Genomic DNA, 25,736 nt, shown 5'->3' on the forward strand with positions numbered 1-25,736 from the left:
CGGAGAACCCAGAGGGGGTGCCCGTCCATCCCTATCCCTATGTCTTTTCATTCTGTTTATGAAGACATCTGTGAGTTTTGGTAAGTTCTTACCAAAAATGAACCAAGCTAAATTCTCACCCATCCCTAGATGAAGAATTCCTCTGTGTCCAGAGCCCCTTCTTATTCAGCTTGTTCATGCCTAAAGTTGTTGTTGTTGTTCAGTCGTTAAGTCGTGTCCGACTCTTCGTGACCCCATGGACCACGCCAGGCCTTCCTGTCCTCCGCTCTCTCTTAGTTTATTTTCTACCATCATAGCCTGGGGTAGTTCCATGCTACCTGGGGTAGCATCATAGCCTGCTTAGCTTATTTTCTGTCATCATAGCGTGGTAATATGGTTGCTCCTCTGTTGCTATAAAATGACACCTTCAGACTGAAAAACTCTGATATAAAATAGCACACTATCTGTTATACCACATTGCCTCTCACATTCATCAAATGGCTCAGTATGTAGTATATGGAGGGAGCAATCCTATGGGGATAGGAGGCCACCTCCAAACTCAAGAGGCGTCTGCCTATCCTATGCAGGGTGGGCAGAGGGGAACTTCTCCGCGCTCTGGCCGCCTCTCTTGCAGCTAGACGGTCAATTTGGGGGGAAGGGGGGGGGAGGCAGTTTTCTGGGAACTGACCTCGGAGCGCGGGCTCCGAAGTTGGTTCCCAAAAACTCAATAATCCTATGGCCATCCAGCCGCTGTCTAGCACCCATAGGATTGTGCCGTTAGTCTGATAGTTAATCCAAGCCTTTGCAATGGAAAGGTAGCCAGTAACAGAAATTTAGGACAGGTAAAAGGAAGCGTTTCTTCACCGCAGTGCATACAACTATGGAATTTGTTACCACAAGATGTACTGATGGCCAGCAACTTGGAAACTTGGATGGATTTAAAGGGGGATTAGACAAATTCATGGAGGATAAGGCTATCACGGGCTCCTAGGGTGGCGGAGAAATCCGTCACAGACTCCAATGAAGCTGGATTCTTTAGAATCTGGCCCGCCAGAGTCTGTGGCGGAATGGACTACCCCCACCACAACCCCGCAGAATCCCCCCCGGGATGGACCCTACCTGGTAGTCGGCCAATCCGGTCCGTCCGCAGCTGTCCGCTGCTCCATCTGTAGATGCAAATGGCTGCTGTCTCAGTGCAATGGAGAAGGTGGCGGTGTGGCAAAAGCAGGAGCGTCCCTGCTTTAGCTGTGTAAGTATTTACATAGCCTATCACAGCAAAGAGCATAGCAGACGCCATTTGTGTCCCTGCTCTTTGCCGTAATAGGCTACGTAAGTACTTACGTAGCCTATCATGGCTAATGCAGGGACGCATCTGCTATGCCAGACACCATTTGTGTCCGCAGCCCGGCAGCAGATGGAAGTCTGGCTGTGGACGGGCCCGGCCAGGGGCTCTGTGGCCTTGCAGCGGAGTGGAGCCAGCCGAGGAGGATTCCGGGGGGAGGGACAGATCACCTCCCCCCCCAGCAGATGCCCTGGAATGGAACCAGGTAAGTGATCTGCCCACCCCCACAGGCTACTAATCCTGCTGGGTATATGCTATCTCCACTATTAGGGGCAGTATAGCTCTGTATGCCAGTTGCCGGGGACCATGAGCTCGTGGGTGCTGTTGCACTCATGTCTTGCTTGTGGGCTCCCATTGGGGCATGTGGTTGGCCACTATGTGAACAGAATGCTGGAATAGATGGACCTTGGTCTAATCCATCATGTTCTTAATAGCGGGGAAAACAATACGCCACATTGCTACCAGTGAAGGCTGAGATGGCATTTAGCCTCACAAACAGCACTTGGCAAGACAGTAGCCATCAAGCAAGCTACTGTTGTTCATGGATGGTGGTGATGTCCACTGGTCCTTCCAGTCATGTCATGCATGTCTGCCAGCAGCCAAGCCAGCAGCCAAGCCAGCCATATAGTGCCCAAATATGTTCAGCATGTAACTTTATCACTTTCTTAGAATCACTTCTTTTAACAATTAGGGTTCCATCCTCAGCTGGTATGACCTGTCAGTCAGTCATCTGCATCTGTAGCGGTAGAGCTATATACATCTTCAAGCCAATGGAGCTAGTAATTTTCTGACCAGCTGCAAATCCAGCTCTTAGATGAAAATGCAGTTGCATTGTTAATGCTACTGAAAGATATATTTTGAAGCACTAATCCCAATGCACCTGCCTCCATTTATCTTCTTATATCAGTTAACAAACATCAGGAATTTGCAAGAGTGAGTGGGCCATGGAATTATCACATAGGAGGCCCTGCACTATTTCAGCAAAAATTTATGTGCAAACAGGCCAGAATTAAGCAGTTTTATATCCATTTCATTTCAATGAAAGCACTAAGTACATCCCATCCACTGAAACTGACAAGGTTTAGAAGTACTCATCTGGGATCACACCTTATATTTACAGACATAACTGAGCATGCAGGAACCTTTGAGGAGCCAGGGAAAGTCATTGATAAATGGAGCTACATTAATGAACTTGGTATAATCATTCTTTAATTACACTGAGATAAATTTATCTTGGAGTTAGTCCAAAGATCCTAACAAGCAAAATCCATATTATCCCATTTTGGGTCCAGATGCTTAATTCCACTACTAACTTAATCTCAAAAGGGCTGTCAGTTTCATTCAGCTTCATTAGAGAATGGCCAGGTTTGTACAGCTTGGGAAAATGAGAAAATATTTCCTTTGAGATAACCCTGCCCCCATCTCCCCCCTACCCTCTGCTCCTCCTACCATAATGTTACCCCACTTCAGAAGACTTTGCAAGCTTGTGTAAGAAATACCCCACAACCATCCCCACTTTTATAATGGCCAAATAGTTCACACTAAAAGGACAGCATGAAGGCCCAAAGGGAAGCAGATGGATTAAATACATTCATTCAAAATAACACTGCAGGAAATACAGTTGAACCAACATGGATATGGATCAGTATGCTCAACCAGCAGCAAAGAGCCAGAGGAGAGCAGAAGGTGGGGAAAGGGAAGCGGGAGTCCATTGTTCTGTTGAGAAGATTATGCAAGGCTAATTAAACACTGGAACTTCTCAAAACAATGAAACAGCTTGAATCTAGGGTTGCCAAATGACCTCCATTTCCAGAGAATGGCCCGATGAGAATGTGAAACGGAACATGGATAATGGATGATGCCCCCTATTTCAGAATGCCTCAGCACCACACCTCTCGATAATCAGCTCTGGAGAGGTGTGTGTGTGTGTTTAAACTAGGGCTGTGCAATGCTTTGGCTCAAAGCCTGAAACCTGCGTCGAAGCGGGCCGCTCCCGGCCCTTCCAAGGTGAAGCAGAGGGGGCACAAAGTGACCCCGAGTGGGTGGGGGGCTCTCCAAAGTGCGTCAGTGCGCTTCAGAGCTTCGGCATGCTGGCCCAGCCACACCGGAACCTCCAGCTCCTTGCCTAAGGCATCATGAGGAGGAGTCACCATCATCACTGCTGCCACTGCCGTCGCCACCCCTGCCACTGCTGTCGCTGCCGTCGCTGCTGCCTCCTTCACCATTGCCATCTCCACCTCCACTGTCACCACTGCCACTGTCGTCACCGCTGTATCACCACCAACTCCTGAACCCTGGATGCATGCTGGCTCTTGTTGCTGGGAGTCGCCATTTTTAGCCATTTTAAAAATGGCGACTCCCTGCAACAACAGCCAGCGCACATCCAGGGCTCAGGAGCTGCCCGGCAGTGATGATGGTGGCGATGACGGCAGTGGCGACAGTGATAGTGTGACAGCGGCAGCGGCATCAGTGGAGCTGGAGGGGGTGGTAGCAGCAGCGGTGATGGTGGTGGCAGCAGCAGTGATGCTGACAATAATTCCTCCTCGTGATAGCTGCCGGCGCATGTCCCGAGAGCCCAGGTGAAGAACTGTGGGCGTGTGCAGCATGGCGGGGATGTCAAGAGCCCCCCGAAGTGGGATTCAGCCATCCGTATCCCACTTCGGGCTTGGGGCTGAAGCGGATCGTTCCAGCCCCTGAATCAACCTGAAGCAAATTGGGCCTGCCTCACAAGCCCCAAAGCGGCTTCCGAGTCAGTTCGGGGGTTCATGCACAACCCTAGTTTAAAAACTTTCAAAATGTTAAATCTGGCATTGGTACATGGGATCCATTGTAATTTCCTGGGAAATTGAACTGTGCCAAATATTATCTCATTTTGATTTTGGGGTAGAAAGTACTGCATGGGGGGGCCTAAAGTATTTCCTGAAAAACTCTTGAGGGGACACAGTGTTCGTTGGTGTTCAGTCGTTAAGTCGTGTCCAACTCTTCATGACCCCATGGACCATAGCACGCCAGGCCTTCCTGTCCTGCGCTCTCCTGGAGTGTGCTCAAATTCATATTCATTGCATCGGTGATGCTATGTAGCCATCTCATCCTCTGCTGTCCCCTTCCCCTTTTGCCTTCAATCTTTTCCAGCATCAGGGTCTTTTCCAGTTAGTTTTCTCTTCGCATTAGGTGGCCAAAATATTTGAGCTTCAGCTTCAGTATCTGTCCTTCCAATGAGCAGTCAGGGTTGATTTCCTTTAGGATGGACTGATTTGACCTCCTTGCAGTCCAGGGGACTCGTAAGAGTCTCCTTCAGCACCACAGTTCAAAAGCATCAATTCTTCGGCGCTCAGCCTTCCTTATAGTCCAGCTCTCACAGCCATATGTTGCTACTGGGAAAACCATAGCTTTGATTATATGAACCTTTGTCGGCAAGGTGATGTCTCTGCTTCTTACTATGCTGTCTAGATTTGCCATAGCTTTCCTTCCAAGGAGCAAGGATCTTTTAATTTCATGGCTACAGTCACCGTCTGCGGTGATCTTGGAGCCCAAGAAAATCACTGTCATTTTTAATTTGCTGCTACTTCTGCATCCTTTCCCCCACCCCTCCTTGTAAGAGTTTCTTTCTCTTTGCTAGAATGATCCCAACCAATCAGAGATTGTCAAGTGAATGGGATGAAGTCACAGTTCTACATAAACAAACATATTTGTTTACATGATGATATCACTGAGGAGGAACAAAGCTAGTTCAGAGTGAGGGTAGACCATTTTGTCCCCTTTCAAAGCAATCACTGAAAACCCCCCACCCCCAATGGGGTGGTTTTTATATTGATGCATATTAAATCTCAGCCCCTAGTGGGGGAAAAAGCTGGCTTAACTTTCTTTAGTTCCTGTGTTTGGGGTAAAGAATGTGGATTTTGATGGTTTGGAATGCAGCAGTGCCATTTCATATTCCAGCAGGGAAGGAGCAAATTAATTTCAGTAGGCAAGGGCAAAATTGACAGTAAGGTTCAAAAGCCTGCTCTCAGATTTATTCAAGATTAAATTACAAGAAATGAAGGCAACAGAGCATATGTCACAAAAACACAATAACCAGAGATACAAGTGCTTCTAAGGAATAGTCATGTATGGTTAGTTTTGCTCCACCATCACTCTAGTCACCTGCCCAGGCGCTTCATTGCCCTGAGCTTCTTGGAAAACTAGGAAACCAGTGCCCTTGCAGAAGATATTTATGAATGATTATGTCAACTGTCTGGGTCATCTCTCCATTACATAGATCAACTTGGACTTCAACAAGATTAGCAGCTCTAGGGCTGGAAAGTCTCTCAGAGAATTCAGGAATCCCTCAGGATCCATTAGTCTGAGCGTGAATTAGTTTAATTGGTCCCCCACTCCTGCCAAGGCAAAGAGTCAAAGTAAATCCAAATCCTGTAAGACAGTGATCTGTGCATGACAATGGAGGTATTCTGAACCCCACTACCTACAGATTACTTTCACCCTAATAATCAAACACCAGATAAACCATATGTCCTGACCATCTTCACCCAATCAGGCTTGGTCACATATGCCATGTCAGCTTGTTCATCCAGGATCAAATCCTCAGTGACTAGGCTCTTCCCCATCACCTGGCATTAAACAGCAGCATTTTATGAACCATCCAATGGGTTACCACCAGGGCAATCAGGAGGATTCAGGGCAGCTCAATAACTATGGATCAGCTTTAGCTGCTATGGGCAACAGCAGGCAATTTTATCACAGCAGCTAAAACACTGCCTTAGTCATGGCAGAGGTATCCTATGTGCCCCCTTCCCAATGTTTCCTTGAGTTTAGGGCAGGGATGGGAATCTGGTGTTGGACTACAACGCCTAGAATTCCTGACCCCTGGCCATTGTCTGGGCCTGATTGGAGTTGGAGTCCAACATCTGGAGGGCCACCGGTTCCTCACCTCTGGTTTAGGGCAACAGTTGTACGTGACTGTGCAATTTGCACCACAGAAGCCGGCACTGTAACTGATAAATGGCCCACGGCAATGACAAGAAGCCTACTTGCAGCCTACTCCCCCTTTGAGTGCTGGTGCAGCAGTACCATTGGCTACTGTGCTGCCTGCAACTGGGTTGGGACTGGCCCCAGCACCTATAAGAAGCGATGTTCCTTTGTGTTGAGACTGGTGATACACCAGTCTTCAATACACCAACTCAGATATGTTTTAATTAAGGTATATATGAACATGTTCTTTTTGTTACACACATACACACACACTGTAGTAATCAGTGACTTTTACCACTTGGTTATTTTACAAGAGCACCAAATCTAAACACAAAAGCAAGTGGTTAAAAGAGAGGTTTCTACAAAGTCCAAAAGCCGCAGCCGATCCCCATCTTCTGTAAACAAAAGCTTGCTGTAATCATTTTTGTCTGGCCACAAACCAGATTTATCTTTGGTTGTTTTTGTCAAAACCCCATTGCACTAAAATAGATGAAAACAAGCAATAAGCACAAAAAGGCTAGATGACTCGGGAATGAAGCCACTAGGTAGGGGAGATCTAGAATGTCATTATCCTATATCTTTTATTTTTTTTATAGATAGTGGCTGAAGGGCCTCATCATGTCGTTATGAGGAAAAATGAACAGGTTCAGCTTTCTGTATTCAAAATGTCTTTCCATTTAAAATTTTGCTGAAAATGTACTATACCATAAATATTTATCATACAATAAACCTTGTATAACTAGGTAGAAACTCAAGAAATGCAATTAGGGATGGAAAAGATCAGTCAATTTCCAGCCCATGTCAGTTTCACATATGTTCATTCATAAATCAGTTCCCTTCCATTTCTGCCTCAATTTGCAATTTATTTTTTTTAAGCACCTATGGGTGCAATCCTGTGCATGTTTAGACAGAAAAAAGTCCTGGCTGGCTGGAGAATGCTGGTAATTGTAGGGCTTTTTTTCTGTCTAAACATGCATAGGATTGCACCCTACATTTGAGATACATATATATATGTGTGTGTGTGTGTGTGTGTGTGCGCGCAAAAAAGACACATTTTGTGCATTTTATCTTAAATATTCATTTTGGAATGCATTTAATCCTAAAATACGCATTTATATACACATTTTGTTATATTGTTAGAGCCAAAAAAGGTATCACAAAATTCAGGGGAGTGTGAAAACCAAAAGATAACTGTATTCCACATATTAGTCTGGAAAGGGCAAAATCAGGTAAGTTTGCTTAAAAATGCAGACCAAACACAAGCCTCAAGCATCCCTAAATCTAGGGATGTACGAAATATACTTACCGTTCCGCGGACTATGTTTATGGTGGGGCGGGAGGCATTCCGTCCCTCCCCCCGGAATCCTCGACGGGGGGGAGGCGATCCATTCCTCCCCCCCGGAATCCTCAATGGCCAGCTGTGCTCCACGGTGGCTCCACAGAGCGGCCGGCCAGGCCCAGGCCAGGGCCATCCGCAGCCGGATTTCCAGCCGCGGAGGGCTCTGGGTAAAAAACAACTACAACAACAACAACCGCGTACGCAAATGGCGGCAGCTACAGCTGCCGCCATTTGCATTCCTTTTTTTGGCCGTCTTAGTCTATGTAAATATTTACGTAGACTATTACGGCGAAAATAAAGGGGAACGCAAATAGCACCCGCTACGCTATTTGCGTTCCCCTTTATTTTCACCGTAATAGTCTACGTAAATATTTACGTAGACTAAGACGGCCAAAAATAAGGAACGCAAATGGCGGCGGCCGTAGCCACCGCCATTTGCGTACGCGTTTTTTTTTTAACCCAGCCGTGATAGGCTGCATAAATCTTTACGTAGCCTATCACGTCTCTGTAAAAAAAAAAAAAACCCTCCAGACTGCAAATGGCAGCGGCGGCAGCCAGTCGGAAGACCAGCCACTGCAGCCGCCGCCGCCGCTGAAGTTGCCGCCAGAGCCGCCGCTGCCTGGAACATCCACTCCAGGTAAGTCTCGTCCCCGGGGGGATCCGTGGAGGGGCGGGGGGTGGCAGGCCGTTCCGCCACAGATTTCAGGGGGCCGAATGCGCCTCACCGAGATCCATGGCGGAATTCTCTGACATCCCTACTTAAATCCAATTCAGTTATTTTATTAACTATACTAACACTATGATTTCACACTAAGCAGGTACAACATAAGGAGAGTAAACAGTTCCTGGCTTAATATAAAATCAATAAATGTAGACTCAATTTTGAGTTCACTGAATAGAGTTACTTATTTATGCAGTATTCAACACGACTGAAAAATTGACATAAAGTTATAAAATACACATGCTTTAAAGATACATGGATACGCACACATTCATACAAGAAGTAGTGAATTAAACATAATCAAAAAGCCCACTTGAATGTACATAAAATGTACCAAATGTGTAACACACCTATATACACATATGGGATGTGCATCAGATCAAGACAAAACCCAAGCAGAATCAACCCCCTTTGGCCCATTTCTGGTGCTTCCTGGAATGAAACAGTCTTCCCTTTGAAACTGCCAGGACTAAAGCCAGGCCACAACAAGGCTTGTTACTGATTCATTCTCAGAGATACAGGCATTCTGTCTCTTCTCCCAATAGCGACATTGGTTTTATTTCTCTAAAATACTGATGAGAGGGAGAGGAAGGGAGTCCAGTTGCATGAATGACAGATCCACCACCTAATCCTACTGCATTTTTACAAGGTGCTTTGGGGGACAGCAAGGAAAAGACCATGACATGGCCTTTCTTCCAATGTTACCAGCCCTTAAACTGTTTTTTAATAATCATAACTCCCTAGCCCCTATGCCCATATTTCTGAAACTTTCAGGCTTCTTGCCTGGGGAAACCTCTATGACAACTGCCATTTTCAGACAAATTGCCCCCAAAAACAGGGTGGGGGGAGGGAAGAAATGAATCACTTCCCCATCACCTTCGAGAAAAATTGGGAACTCCCACATCCACACCTATCCTTCTGAAAATTTGCAGGTTTCTTATTTAGGGACACCTCTAGTCTGTGTGTCATTATCAGAATAGTCTACAAGGAGTCCAGAGGGCATTACATGTGCCCCATTCAAAATGTCAAGGCTGCTCTTGCACACTCCCACCCCTTACTGCTATCATTCTGAAATTTGACAGGGTTGATTCCCTCAGAAGGAGCAACTATCCCTGCCACTTTTATCCAATTCTGCCAAGAAATAAAAAAGTTAATTGGCAGTTACACACACACACACACACAGCATAAAGATCCCTGCACCTATATTTCTGACACTTGGCAGATATAATCCCTCCTAAGGTTCTACTATGACTGCAGCTATCATCCAATTCTGATTAAGAGGGGAAACGTTATAGCTATTTTTTTTTTTAATCCGATGATAGTCAGTGGGAACCCCAAAGCTTTGCATTTCTGAACCTTGACTCAGGTTTGGGACTGAGCTGAACCAGGCAGCCTACAAATTGGGCTGAGCTTAATTCACCCATTTTCTGAAGTACCAAAGCATGGTCTGAGTCAAAGCAGGGGTCGCTGAATGCCTCTGGCATTTACTGATCTTTGAATATACCACTAACAATGCCACAAGGCTCATGACTGATAGGATGGATTCTTAAAGCAAAAAGTTACAACGTACAGAAATTTATAAATCTTACATAAATAAGATACTTATAAGATGAGATATGTAAAGTTGCTAAATCTTACATAGATGAACCCTTGAGGATAAAAAGTGAGTAGGGAGGCAGGGACACAAACCCAAACCCTGCCCCAACATATCCACGTAGACTAGCTCCTCTTCAGACCTTTTCATGTTCAGCAAGAAGTACTGAAGATGATTTCTTAGTGCATTCAGGAACCCTGCAACCAGGGACCTCTAATGGCTGCCAGCAGCCACTGGCTTGGAGGGACACTACTACTTTAACATGGAGGCAAAAACTCTTGAGGTTTTTACTTTAAACAGTATTTGCCACTGAGTCAAAGCAGGCAGTGATGCTCCTTGGAGGATCTCGGACGTACGGTCACCCCAGTGCCTTCCTCTAAGAATGGGGGAGGGGGACATTGCGTCATTCTCCAGAGTGAGACTTAGGTTGGGTTCACACAATCAGTTTGATCCATGGTGGCTAAAATAAGCCACTGTACTTTGTGACATGTTCTGTAACCCAGCCCCGCCTGTAGGTTGTTGTGTCATCCCAACCTGGCAAGCTTTTGTAGGCTGTTGGCGCGTATAGGCTGTTAACCACACCAGCAACCCACCCTTACTGAGTTTGGATGATACAACAACCTATGAGCGAGGGTTGGGTTATGAAACGGGTGCCCGCGGGTTGTTTAAGCCACCACGGGTCAGAGTGATGGTGCAAAGCAGATCATTGTGGAGCAAGGTGGCCTCAGAAATCTGTGTCACTTCAGCAGCAGCAAAAACTAAACATTTTTTTGCATTTTATTTATTTATTTATTTATTTATTTATTGCATCTCTATACCACCCAATAGCCAAAGCTCTCTGGGTGGGCATGATTACTTTAATCACTATTTGCTACCACAGCAAAGCGAATTGTGGCTCTGGGCACTTCCCCAGTGCCTTATTCTGAGGAAGGACATTAGCATCCTTTCTCAGAGTGAGGCATTGTTGGGGCTTGTCTGGCTGCACATCAGGGCGGCGGGGGACTGAAGAGGAAATGGTGACAGAGGGAGTGGCTGCTGGGCTGGTATGTTTCAGGTTGGTGAAACATCTTGGGCCACTCCTGAGATCATGTAGCTTTGAGATCAAGTAGCTTTGAACTTTGGGCTAGTCCCAAGATCAACTCTGCCCCTCCCCCCGACCATTACATCACCATAAAATGTTAGACCTGGGAGGATGGAATTAAAATTCCTGAGTGAGTATATTTGAAGCAACTAGGGTGACAGAATTGTTTTCTAAACATAATATTATCACTAACCACTATTTTGAAACCTACAAAGCCAAGACAGTTGCAAGTTAGCTATCCTAAATTCCCTCCCATGGCTAAACAAAGTTGCCCAACTGAGCCATCAGAGCAAAGAAATAATTTGAGGTTGTGTGCCAAGTTCCATCAAGTACTACTCATCCACATTCAAACTTTGAAGTCTGAAGAGAGCAGTCCACCAACTCCTCTGCCACATTACTTGCATTCATTGGGGGTGGGAGTGGGGATTGAACTTCATAAGAGTAACACGGGATTCCACATGATCCATGCTGAGAGACTGCATGCTTCCATTCCCATCCTGTGATCTGGATCTCTGTTGCTGAAGAACCTATGATCAGGTTAAGGGTTGTGATCTCAGCACAAGGACAAAGTTAGTCCCTTTTCGGCAGCAGTGGACATTAACACCAGTGCCAATATCGACACAGCAGCAGCTAGGCTTGCCCATTGGTATGGGAAATGGGACAGAAATAACTTGAGACTTTAAAAAAATATATTGATATGGAAGAAAGCGAAAGTGACATAAGCATTCATTCCCAGTCCAAATCTATTACACAATTCCAACCATTACTCTAGGGTAGGCAGTCTTTTTGGACCATGAGCAGATTTGGCCATTTGAGAAACTGACCTGGGTGCCACCACAAAATGGCCAGCATGGGAGGTGTGGCACAGGAAAAATAGCCACCCAAAAGACTGAGTGGGCTGTGAGCCACAACACACTAAACAGCTCCTTTTAACCCACAGTTTTCAGCACCAACATATAAGGATGTACGAAAGTTCCGCCACGGATCTCGGGGAGGCCGAATGCCAGCGCATTTGGCCCCCCGAAATTGGTGGCGGAACGGCCCCCCGCCCCCCCCGGGATGGGACTTACCCTTTGTGGATCTTCCTGGCGGCGGCAGCGGCTGCGGCGGCGGCGGTGGTTTGGCGGCAGCAGCTGCGGCGGCCGGTCTTCCGACCGGCTGCCGCCGCCTCCATTTCCAGGTAAAAAAAACACAAAAAACATGATAGGCTACGTAAAAATGTACATAGCCTATCACGGCTAGATTTAAAAAAAACAGTGTGATAGGCTACATAAATGTTTACGTAGCCTATCACAGCTGATAAAAAAAAAACGCGCATACGCAAATGGCGGCGCCCATGGGCGCCGCCATTTGCATTCCCTATTTTGGCACGTCTTAGTCTATGTAAACATTTACGTAGACTAAGGCAGCGAAAATAAGGGGAATGCAAATAGTGTAGCGTCTACGCTATTTGTATTCCCCTTATTTTCGCCGTCTTAGTCTACATAAATGTTTACGTAGACTAAGATGTGCCAAAATAAGGAACGCAAATGGCGGCGCCCATGGGCGCCGCCATTTGCGTATGCGCGTTTTTTTTTATCAGCCGTGATAGGCTACGTAAACATTTATGTAGCCTATCACACTGTTTTTTTTAAATCTAGCCGTGATAGGCTATGTAAATTTTTACGTAGCCTATCATGTTTTTTGTGTTTTTTTGCATACGCACGTGTTGTTGTTGTTGCTGTTTTAATCAGCTGTGATAGGCTACGTAAACATTTCTGTAGCTTATCACGGCTGACTGCAGGGACGCAAATGGCGGTGGCTATGCCGCCGCCATTTGTGTCCCTGCTAGCCAGCGGCCGGATGTCCGGCTGCTGGCGGAGCCAGCCGGCGGCTCCGCAAAATCGCTGCGGAACACAGCCGGCCGGCCAGGATTCTGTGGGGGGGGGAGGAATGGAGCACCTCCCCCCGGCGAGGATTCTGGGGGGAGGGACGGAATGCCTCCCCCCGCACCATTAGCATAATCCCCGAGTAAGTGATTTTCATACATCCCTACCAACCTAAAACTATTTCACAGCAATCCCAGCTGCTGGTAAGAAAATGTGGAGGGGCAAAACGTGGGAGGGGCAAGGCATCTTGACAGGAATCAAGAAAGGTGTCCAGGGTCATATGGATGCCTACAAGCCTCATGTTGCCTAACTGTGCATTACACCCCACCACCTTTCATTGGTTTCAAATACTCTCTAGCTGTATGCAAACAGCCGGCATTGCCAAAGGAACGACAATAGCCCAATTTAACATTGCACTTGCGGTTGCTATGAAATTGCTGATGCCTCTGGTGAAATCAGTCTTGCCATGCACTTTCTAAATCAAAAAGAAGAGAGAAGCTTAAAAGCCCACGAAAGCCCCATGACAAAATAAGACAAAGACGTAGCATAAACAGGGCTCTCTAGACAGTGTGCGGTGCAAGAGCGTAGAGCTTTATTGCCACGTATATGGGGAAATCTGTAGGGCTCACTTGTGGTCCAGACATCCTTGAGTAATGCGGTCAATCCCAGGCACACAGCAATGTTTAAAACATTTGTGTCCTATGTCACAACGTTCCTTCTTTCGCTGGTAAAGGGGATACAAAGAGAAGCAGGGAAGGCATGAGAATGGCTTGAATGAACGACAAAAGGAGTCAAGTGTATTACTGTCCATGACAAGAGACCCCTCATCAAACCGTGTCCACTTACTGTGATGAGGTCGATCGAAAGGTGCCCCCCTCACTCTCTCCAAGGCACAGGCATCTTTCTGGAAGCTGACATGTCCACGGAACTGCTTTTGGGATGTGTGTGTTTTTGAAAGCGAGTCAGGAGTCTCAGCAGGATGTTATCCTTGAGTGACCCAGGAAACGAACTGACCCGTTGAACCACTACATAACTCAGCAGAAGTACATGGCGTAATCGTGTCACTGGAGAGTCTGCAGCTGTTGAGCTGACCTCTGTAACTGTTGCCCAAGTGGGCTTCTTTTCCAGTAGTGGTGCTACTCTTGGCTTGAAGCAAACAACAACAACAAATGTCTCTTGGTGCCTTTGCATGCATTGCATGCTGTGTTTAACTCTTTTGTCCTTTGCTGGCCTTTCAGTGTAACAAACACAAAGCATGGGACTTTTCACATCTCCGGTGCACCACTGTCTTGCCAGCTTGGGATGCACCTTCCGACTAGGGATGTCAGAGAATTTTGCCACGAATCTCAGGGAGGCCGAATGCCAGAGCATTCGGCCCCCTGAAATCGGTGGCGAAATGGTCTGCCTCCCCACCCACCCCCCAGGACGGGACTTACCTTGTGCGAATGTCCCTGGTGGTGGCGGCTCCAGCGGCAGTTCGGCGGCGGTTCGGCGGCAGCGGCTGCAGCGGCCGGTCTTCTGACCGGCTGCCACCGCCGCCATTTCCAGTTAAAAAAAAAACAAAAAAAGTAATAGGCTATGTAAAGATTTACGTAGCCTATCATGGCTAGATTTTAAAAAAATACCGTGATAGGCTACGTAAATGTTTATGTAGCCTATCACGGCTGAGTAAAAAAACCCAAAAAAAAGCGCATACGCAAATGGCGGCGCCCATGGACGCCGCCATTTGCGTTCCTTATTTGGGCACGGGTAGTCTACGTAAACATTTACATAGACTATGGCGAAAATCAGGGGAACTCAAATAGTGTAGACGCTACACTATTTGCATTCCCCTTATTTTCGCCGTAGTGTACGTAAATGTTTACGTAGACTACACGTGCCAAAATGAAGAACACAAATGGCGGCGCCCATGGGTGCCGCCATTTGCGTACGCGTGGGGTTTTTTGTTTTACTCAGCCGTGATAGGCTACGTAAACATTTACGTAGCCTATCACGGCTGATTGCAGGGACGCAAACGGCGGCGGCTACAGCTGCCACCATTTGCGTTCCCGGCCAGCCAGGATTCATGGCAGGTGGGACGGGGCACCTCCCCCCCGGCCAGAATTCCAGGGGGGAGGGACGGGGCTCCTCCCCCTTGGCCAGAATTTCGGGGGGAGGGATGGAGCGCCTCCGCCCCACCGCGAATCAAATTTCGGGCAAGGTAAGTGACTTTTGTACATCCCTACTTCCGACTCCAGAGCTGAGGAAGGGAACATGGCTCAGAGGCAGAGCGCATCACGGGTTCAGTCCCTGCCATCTCCAGTTCAGGTAGAAGGCTTTGTCCTATGTAGCTTTGTAAAGCACACTGACGGAACTATATAAGGCTGTCTTTCCACCAGCAATTTACTCCAACCTGGCTGCGCAGTGGGGTCTCTGTGTTTAGGGATGTCCGCGGAATCCGCCCCATACTCCAATGAGGCCGAATTCCAGTGGATTTGGCCCCCCGAAGTCCGCGGCAGAACGAATGCACTCACCTGTGCCTCTCCGGACTGAATATCTGCCCCCGGCCAGTTCCGTTCTGCCATCTGTGTGGAACACGGAAGTAAGTGATCGGACGCAAATAGCATCCACTATGCCATTTGCGTCCCCGTTTTTCCTCACAATAGGCTACACGTCTCTATTTACGTAGATACTTACGTAGCCTATCACGTGAAAAAACAGGGACGCAAACAGCGTAGTGGACACCATTTGCATCCCTGGTTTTTCATGCAATAGGCTAAGTAAGTATCAACATAAATAGAGACGCATAGCCTATCGCAAGGAAAAACGGGGATACAAATGGTGTAGCTGATACCATTTGCATCTGGAGAGCACTGTTCCACGCAGATAGGAGCCAGGATGGAGCCAGAAGGCTCGGATTCTGGGGGGAGGAATGGATCGCCTCCCCCCCGGCGGACCCCCCCACAGAACGAGGTAAGGGGATCCATACATTCCTATCTGTGTTTCCATGACATCATAGCCATTCAGCACCAGCCATGCATTTTAATGCAGAAAAACCGCTTCTTCTGAGACTGTGTATAGTCCGACTTTTCCAGTTTCCTTCGGCTCTATTACTGACCTGTTTCCACAACCACGCTGGGTTTGGTATCATGGGGCATGTATTCCAGCCTTTGTGGGTGTGTCACTCTGACCTCAGTGACCCAACTCTTTCCCTCCCTGTTTTCCAGAAGTTTCATCGCTGTTTTGGAGGAGGATGCTGAGGGACCAACTTTTAAAATGCCATTGAAAATAAGCACTAGAACACAGCCCATGACCCCAGTCAAGGGATGTTTTCTCCCATGGTGCTGAATGAGGCTTGCCTTTCAATGCCCACATCAGAACTTACAGAGATTCCCTCTCACTTGAGATGGCACACATTAAAGCCCAATTTCTTAAGTGCGATTAAGTGATCAAGCGGGATCTTCAGGCTCCGAATAATTGCCTTAGGAAGAAACTACATCACAGCTTCCTTATAGATATCCTACAGATTACAATGGGGGCTGGTTTCTGTCTTTGTGTTTACTGCTCTCTTTCCCACAACAAAGCCATTACTGTGTTGTCAGAAGTAACTCCCATTGTGGTCAATGCTGTCCACTGGGTTAAAATTAGGGATGTACGAAACCCCTACCTGGCTCCACGCTGGGCAATCTGCGGTGGGGGGGAGGCACTCCGTCCCTCCCCCTGGAATCCTCGACGGGGGGGAAGGCGCTCCGTCCCTCCCCCCAGAATCCTGCCTGGCCAACTCCGCTCCGCGGCCAAGCCGCGGAGCTGCCGGCCGGCTCTGGCCGCCCGCAGCCAGACATCCAGCCACTGGGCAGCCCTGCAGGGACGCAAATAGGGATGGCGGAGAATTTCTCCCCGAATCTTCAGGGGGCCGAGCACCAACGCATTCGGGCCCCCGAAATCGGTGGTGAAATTCTCTGCCCCCCCCACCCCCCGCCCACCCCGGATGGGACTTACCGTAGCCGAATGTCCCTCCCGGCGGCGGGTCCCGGCGGTGGTTCAGTGGGCTTTCAGCGGGGGCGGGGGCAGCAGCTGGTCTTTCGACTGGCTGCCGCCACCGCCATTACAGCTGAAGTAAAACAAAAAAACAACCCCGTGATAGGCTACGTAATGATTAACGTAGCCTATCACGGCTAGATCTCCAAAGTCAGCCGTGATAGGCTACGTTAATCGTTACGTAGCCTATCACGGGTGACTTTGGAAAAAAACAAAAAGCGCGTACGCAAATGGCGGCCCCCATGGGGCGCCGCCATTTGCGTTCCTTATTTGGTCCCGGTAGTCTACGTAAAGATTTACGTAGACTACGGTGTAAATCTTTAAATAAATACGTCGAAAGACCGGCTGCCGCCCCCGCCCCCGCCGAAAGCCCGCCGAACCACCGCTGGGACCCGCCGCTGGGAGGGACATTCGGCTACGGTAAGTCCCATCCCGGGGGGGGGCGGGGGGGGCGTAGAATTTCACCACCGATTTCGGGGGCCCGAATGCATTGGCGCTCAGCCCCCCGAAGATTCGGGGAGAAATTCTCCGCCATCCCTATTTGCGTCCCTGCAGGGCTGCCCAGTGGCTGGATGTCTGGCTGCGGGCGGCCAGAGCCGGCCGGCAGCTCCGCGGCTTGGCTGCGGAGCGGAGTTGGCCAGGCAGGATTCTGGGGGGAAATCTAGTCACCCGTGATAGGCTACGTAATGATTTATGTAGCCTATCACGGCTGACTTTGGAAATCTAGCCGTGATAGGCTACGTTAATCGTTACGTAGCCTATGACGGGGTGTTTTTTTTGTTTGTTTTTGTTTTTTTACACTTTCGAGGCCAGGGAGACGGGGTGCTTCTCCCCGGCCTGAATTTCGGCTGGGCGAGGTGGGAAGCCTCCCCCCCCCCCGGGCTGAATTTCGGCCGGGCGAGGCGGGACGGCTCCCCCCCCTTGCCTGAACTTCGGGGGGAGAAGCGAAGCGCCTCCCCCCCACCGCGAAGCACCCCTGCGAAAAGGTAAGTGACTTTCGTACATCCCTATTCCCAGCACAAACATATGTGTGTCTACTCGGAAGTAACTCCCATTGTGTTCAATGAGGCATGCTCCTGAAATGCAGGTGCATCTGGACTTTCAGGGGAAAGGAGAAGGGGGGGGGGAGAAGGGAGAAGCCTCTCTTCCCAGCAAATCTGATTCCTTTTTAAAAATCCTTTACTCCTCCATTAGCTTCTCCTTTCATTGTGCTGGAAACACGGCCAAGGAGGCAGGAACATTGATGAGGTAATCAGACCCAATCCAGTCTCCACTCAGACTCCACCCAGCCATCAAGAAAACAATTCAATTAGAGGTCAGTGGAAACAGCACAGAGCCCAGGCTACAGCGATGATAAGCCAAGACTTTAAGCACTGTGGAAACTGGAAAAGGAGAAGATGCCATTGGGGAAACATCGCAACAAAGTTGCAAACAACGTGAAGCGGATACTGTGGAAACACACCCTAAATCATCCCAACCATTCTCCACATGATAATTTAAGGTCTTGCTCTGTAACTCAGAAAGTGAACTGATCTGCGTCGTTGATATGTATTACCGCATTACATCCACCAGTGCAGAATCTGGTGCCTTACAGAAGTTCCTCGAAATCTCTACTTCCCAGGGATCTGTGCAAGGGGGCAGCTTTCAGCACCCTATGAATTGCATCAGAAATTATGAGTAGCATTTACAAGAAGATCAGAAAGGAGGCATTGGTCTATGACATGAGTGGGAAATGTGTGGCCCTCCGGATGTTGTTAGATTACATTATCTCTGACCATTGTCTGTGCTGGCTGGGGCTGACGGGAATTTGAGTCAAACAACATCTGGAGGGCCACCCATTCCCCACCCCTGGTCTATGAGGAGGCTCCAAATGATCACAGACGTCCTGCTCCTGGCACATGTTGTCACAGTGCTAAATAATAGCTGTCGCTGTTTTCCAGTCTGCTGCATGCCCTGTCTTGCCATGGCCTTGATCATAGAATCATAGAACAGTAGGGCTGGAAGGGGCCTACAAGGCCATCGAGTCCAACCCCCTGCTCAGAATCCAGGTCAGAGCATCCCTGACAGACGGCTGCCCAGCCTCGTCTTGAACGCCTCCGGTGTGGGAGAGCCCACCACCTCCCTGGGTAATTGGTTCCATTGTCGTATTGCTCTAACAGTCAGGAGGTTTTTCTTGATGTTCAGCCGGAATCTGGCTTCCTGTAACGTGAGCCCAGTATTCTGTGTCCTGCACTCTGGGATGATGGAGAACAGGAGAAGAGATCCTGGCCTTCCTCTCTGTGACACCCTTTCAAGTACTTGAAGAGCGCTATCATATCTCCCCTCAGTCTATAGGACACCCATACAACCTTGACCTCCCTTTCCTTCTCATAATGGACCCATCCTTTCCTAGAATGCAAATTCAACAAGCCTCCCTCCTGTCTCCCCAGCACAAGATTTCATAACTGGAAATCTAAGTAGATTAATATTACTTTGCACACTTGATTCTGATTGCAAAATGTGGAGGCAGTGCCTCTGCCCATAACCCAGGAGAGCCACTGCCAGCCAATGTGGACAATATTGGGCTAGATGGAAAAATAACCTGACCAGGTTTAAGGTGACTTCCTAAAGTCATTTCGATCATGATCTCGCATATCCTCCCTGTCAGGTGAGATCATTAATATTCAGAGAGATGGAGGCTTTCTCCACACATGCACATAGCACCTCATGAGTCCATTGCTGAATGTGGAGGGAGAATCTAGGCCTTGATGGGGATTTTGCAAACATTTAAAAGGTTAGCCCAGTTTCAGAATTTTAATTTATTTTAGCTCCTTTGAATTTTGAGCCTTCATAATTTTACCCTAGGAGATACTTGCTTCACTGTTGGTAAAACCTACGTGCTCAGGTGGTGTGTGAACCAGAGTTTCTCATGATGTGCTTTAATTTCTGGAGCACAACGTATAACTGGCTTTCTCAGAAAAATGATCTACCACCTGTACCTGGCTGATGCAAGACCATCTGTTTTGCTTGGGAACTGGATTCCACAGATTGGCTACTGTGTGCACCTAATTTTTGAAGTTCTGAAAACAGGCGGAATATTAGGAATGAGAGATCAGCTGCCAGTACAAACTCCACACATTTGCAGTGCTCTAAATATGAGAATGTGCTTTCTGTGTTCTTAGGAAATAGGGATGGGAAGAACCAAGCTGGGGACTTTCATTTGTCTTTTCCTTCCACCACCGACACCATTGAAAGGTCCTTTTAAATTTCACTCAGGATGCATTTTGGAATGTTGGATGAAAGTCAGTGCCATCTGTGTGCATGCGTGTGTGTGTGTGAGAGAGAAATAGAATACTTCTTAAATCCTTGTTTCCACAACACATCACAGAAGCAGTGTAGTCACAAGAAAACAACTATACGCAGCAAATAACTTCAGAAAAAGGAATTCCACGGCTAGCTCCTTTAAATCCAGTGGTGTGCTCAGGGCAGGACTTTGGGAGAGAAGTCCAGGGCCCTACTCAGGAGAAGGAGCAGGTGGGCCTCCAAATGCAGCCAAGCTGGCTTACAATATTTTGACGTAACTGAAGTAATACATATTACCACCTCTCTCAAGGGCCAGCATAGCCAATGGTGAGAGCTGCAGTCCAACGACATCTGGAGGGCCACAAATGGCCCATTCCTCCTCACAAGGCCTCCAACTCACTCACATATTTGCATCAGCATCTGAGGTGAGGAAATATTTGTGCATAGACCTTTATATGTGCACAGGTCCCCTGGATCCTAGAACCCCACAGCCCTTTCCTACACATTTTGACCCTTCACCTGAATTATGCATGAAGGGGGCAATAGGGTAGGCTGGATTTGTTACACCCTATACTCCAGACAGCTAGCTATTTCACACCAACCCATATGTTACAACCATATGTCACAACCAATCTAAATATGAGCTTACTTTGACATGTACAAAATGGTTCTCACAGTTTCAGCGTTTAACATTTATTATGGGGGGGGGGACTTATACTATCAAAGCATACCCAGAATGCACATGCAATGAGTGTGTATGCGTGAGGCTTTGTGAGGTTACACACACACACACACACACACACAGCCCTCTCAGCCTCACAAAAAAATATACCTGAACTATCTTGAAAATGCATGGCTTTCCCTTGGATCTGTGAGCAAAACACCCCAACATACCTTATCCTTGGCAAACTAAATGGTGCAGGAATTAGTCAGGCCTTAGAAGAGTCATAATTTAATCTAGCAGAATGCCAGCAATGTTCACTTTCAGTGGTAAGTTTATAGTGCTTATATCCTGTCTAGGGCACTTTAATGAAATGTAAAATATTTTCAAATAAACTGCATTTAATGGGCTAAGGATAGGATACATATCCTCTGGCACTTTTTTGTAACATCCTGTTCAGGACTACATATTTTATATTAGGCAGTGCTTGTGTTTGGCCTGTCTACAATACTGTGCTTTGGCAAGAAAAGCTTGTACAGGCTGGGGGCAAGGGTGGATATTTGTTATGAATATGACCAACATGTAACACAGCAGAAGTTTTACTAACACTAACAGAGATAAATTGGTGGGCGGGGATGGACGAATCTGTCAGTTTCAGTTTCCCTCGGTTTCTCATTTTTCTAATCTTAAATTTGGTTCATCCTGAATGTTAAGAACTTTTCCAATCTTAAATTCAGTTCATCCTGTACTTTGACAATTTTTAAAGTTTGCATAAAAATTCATATGCATTTTTGTGCACATTTCCCTTAATACATGCATTTTGTACACCGTGTTGCCTAATATACTCATTTTTGCAATCAATCCACCTAATATAATGCATTTTAAATATTATTTTCACTGATGTATGCATTTTTGTGAGCATGTTGCCCTAATAGGATGCATTTTTGTACACATTTTTTGATGGGAGATCAAAACTGACAAGTGTGAATTTCAAAAGATGATGGAGTTTCAGTTCTTATATTGGTTCAAAAGTGCAAAACTAGGGAGAGAGTCACTTTAAAATGAGAACTGAATGAATTTCTCCCCCTTCTCTAGTAAAGGAAGGTGACAGGTTGATCCATGGAGAACTGAATCTCCACCAAAACCATAAAACTATATCAGCTATCATATTTTTAATGACATTAAGGGCACAATCCTGGCCTCTAGACAGTGGCTAGATGGCCATAGGATTGTTCAGTTTCTGGGAACTGACCTCGGAGCCCATGCTCCAAGGTTGATTTCCGGAGAAATGCCTCCCCACCCCCGCAGCCTCATAGGTGGCATGGATCATCCCTGGGCTCCATGCTCGGATGAGAAGCATGGAGTGGGGCAAACGGGGGTGTTCCCAGGGGCACAGAGGGGCAGGGAGTGCAGAAGTACCGGTATGATGCTTCCTATGCATCATTTGGCCTCCCCCCCCAACTCCAAAGTCCTGCAGCTAGACAGCCAAAATCAGCTATCTAGCCCTGAATGCAGGGTGGCCGGACCACAGAGGAGAAGATCCCCTTCGCGCTCTGCCTGACCTGCATTGGATAGGTGATTGCCTCTGAGTTCAGAGGCAGCCACCTCTCCACATAGGATTGCTCCACAGTTTTAATTGGTCTCATAATTTTTTCAGTATACCAGTTATTTTGCTCATTGGCATTTTTTTTTTTAACACCTTGAAAGACAGTGCAACTATGTAAGATGGTGTTGTGTGAAAGTTCCAATGTATAATGGGATCCAAGACACAGCCTGGTTTTCTAAAGAGAGTCATAATATTGCTTTCAAGAAGCAAAAAAGGGAGGGAAGAAAAATGAAAAGAAAGGGTGGGGGGATCTCATACGCCTACAGAGTATATGGCTGGATAGTTGGAATATCCTGTGCAGAACACAGTGCTAGTCTGTCTAGCTCTGGAAGCCCTATAACAGAGCACATGCGTTTGGTAATAGATGGCCAGTTCTGCTGTAATGTACATTGGCACAGCTCCATGGTGCAAACAGCAAAGGATCTGGTCTTTGTCTAATAAGGCAAGTAATGAACATAGATGAATCTTTCCAAGCTGCTCCCAGTTTGAGGCCGAAGCAGTCACACATGATCACACTCTTATTCCAGATTGATTTGCTGGTGTGTGCACACACAGAAAGACCCATCAACTCTGTTCTTCTTAAGATTAATTTAACATTTTTTAAAATTTTATTTAGATAACTATCCTGTCCATCCTGAGGGCTCAGAATGAATATCTGTCTAATCTGATAATGTAGTAAAATTAACCACATTCTGAGACCATTGATATAAGGATGGGTTCTGAACTATTTCTTTTTAACTATTTGGATCCTTAAATGAATAAATAAAAGCTACAGATGACTACATGGTGCAAACACCTCCTGATTCTGCATTGTCCTCTCTAAATAGTTATCCTAGAATGCTTCTGAAAGAAAGGGTTAGGCTTTGGCGAGGCTCAAGGAAAAGGACATTCCACAGTGGCAGCCTCAATAGGTAGCAATGCTGGAGGAATTCAGTCTTTGTAAATTCCAACACAAACCATCCTGATCTGCAGCTAGCTGACTAAAGTGCAGATCGGAACTTAGTTACCCACTCCCAAATGTTCCAGTACAGTTCTCAGCTCAAGAAATGTATCAAAATACATTTTAAGATGTGTGTTTGGAAAAAAAATACATTTAAAAATAAACATTTCAATATTTATTTTTGCATGTGAATTTTCTGTGCAGATCTTTCTTTCTTTTTTTAAAAAAGAAATAGATTCATGTGGAAATGGGATGGAACAAACTGATGGGGGAACATGTGCAAAAGTGCCATAGATTTGAAATAGATGAATTCGCCCCCTCCCTATACACAGACGACATCAATGCCTCCCCCTACATACTTCTTGTAGGAATTTCATGGTATAACCAGTAGGATGCAGTGCTGATGCTAGAGAGAATGCTGGTGAGAAGAAGGCAGTTTCTAAAGTATGTCGAGATGAAGCTGTTTGGAGAAAGTATGAGAGATATCCCATAGCCAGTCAAAGAATGCCACCCTTAAATAATGGCAGGTGCTTAGAATAAGGGTAGTATCCAACAGTGTTTGAGCACTAGCTAGGGATGTCATGGATGGCCAACTGGGTCCAGGAATCCGTTCCCACCCCACCCGCCACCCCCAGACCGCACCTGCCAAGCCCTTGCCCTCACTTAAACCCACTCACGCCCTCCCAGACTCACCACTACTTGTCCAGTGAGTGTCTGCCCTTTTGCCACCATTTTTTTTTAAATGGAAAAAAGGGAGTTAAAAATGTGCATATTTAAATATGCAAAGGTTGGGGCCGGGAAAGCTTAATATGAGCAATATTAGAGGAATAATGCCTGGGGTGAGTGTGGGTGTCTCACTGAGCTCGTGGATGTGGGTCCGGGGTGTGTGTGAATGAGGGCAGTGCTTCAGCGGGCACCCAGAGAACCCGAGCTGGGGTGTGTTTGCACATCCCTAGCGCTAGCACTAATGATGCTGCACTGGAATAAACCAAAGCTCTTAAAACATAGCAAGTGCAATGGGGAAAAGTGGCAATTCACCCCAATAGTTCAGTGACACAGTGTCAAGGCAGCAAAAAAAGGACCAGTTTCACCTAGTTTTGATGAAAAATCAGCCCTTTTCTGCTGCTGCACTGCCTAATTCTGGTGGGAAATTGCTGCTTTCCCCCATTACACTAGTTATGCCGTGCAAGTGTTGGCATGCATCTGGGATGGGCCTCAGACCTTAGGGCTCTATGCACATTTAAGAACACAAGAACTTGAGAAGAGCCATGCTGGATCTGACCAGGGGTCCATCTAGTCCAGCATTCTGTTCACACAGTGGCCAACGAGCTGTCGACCAGAAAACCACAAGCAGGGCACGAGCACAACAGCACCCTTCCACCCATGTTCCCCAGCAACTGGTGCACATAGGCTCACTGCCTCTGGTACTGGAGGTAGCTCACAGCCATTAAGACCATCAGCCTAGTAGACTAGCAGCCACTGATAGCCTTTTCCTCCAGGAATTTGTCCAACCCCCTTTTAAAGCTACCCAAATTGGCGGCCATCACTACATCCTGTGGTAGCGAATTCCATAGTTTAACTATATGCTGTGTGAAGAAGTACTTCAGTTATTTGTACTTCACATTTATTTGTGAAGCTCACTTGCTTCTCTGAGTGAATATGCATACAATTGGGTTGTATTTGCTCATATCTACGCCTGGTGCAGAGTTAATATTAGCTATCTTCGAACACAAATGAATATGAATTGGTGTCCTGGGATTAGATTCCTGAATGCTTTATAGCCAAATTCAAACTGAAGTGCTTGGATTCAAACAGCCACAGATACAGTCCTATGTTCACTTACTTAGGGATCAGTCCAATTGAACTCAGTGGGTCTTACTTCTGAGTAGACACATCTGGGTTTTCAGTATAATTTTACTAAATTGTCTGTTTCGATGGAAAGCTGGATATTCCTCCTGAGCCCTTAGGATGAGCTAAGATCATAATTGAAATAAGTTAATGAATGTTAAATTAAGATGAAGAATGGAACTTAAAATGTGGAACAGTTAGAGGATCAAAATTAGGGGGTGCTTGTTAGTTATATGGGAAGAAACAGTGCCAGACAGTGTTCAGATCTTGAAAATGCAGTATGTATCATATACAAACAATTTGTTACACAACATCAAAGCAAGAAAGCCAAGATCTGACCAGTCAAATATTACAGTGGTTAAACAAACGATGTTACTCTTCGAGTAGGGGTTTCCAACTTTCTTGTGTCAGGGCTCATATGCAGGCAGAAATGGTGCTGGTGAAGCTTTTCCAGACATGAAAATTAATGGGAAATTCTCACTTATTTGAT

This window comes from Heloderma suspectum, chromosome 1 (assembly GCF_057233095.1).
Source record: "Heloderma suspectum isolate Gila_16-S chromosome 1, 16-S_ref, whole genome shotgun sequence".
NCBI lineage: Eukaryota > Metazoa > Chordata > Lepidosauria > Squamata > Helodermatidae > Heloderma > Heloderma suspectum.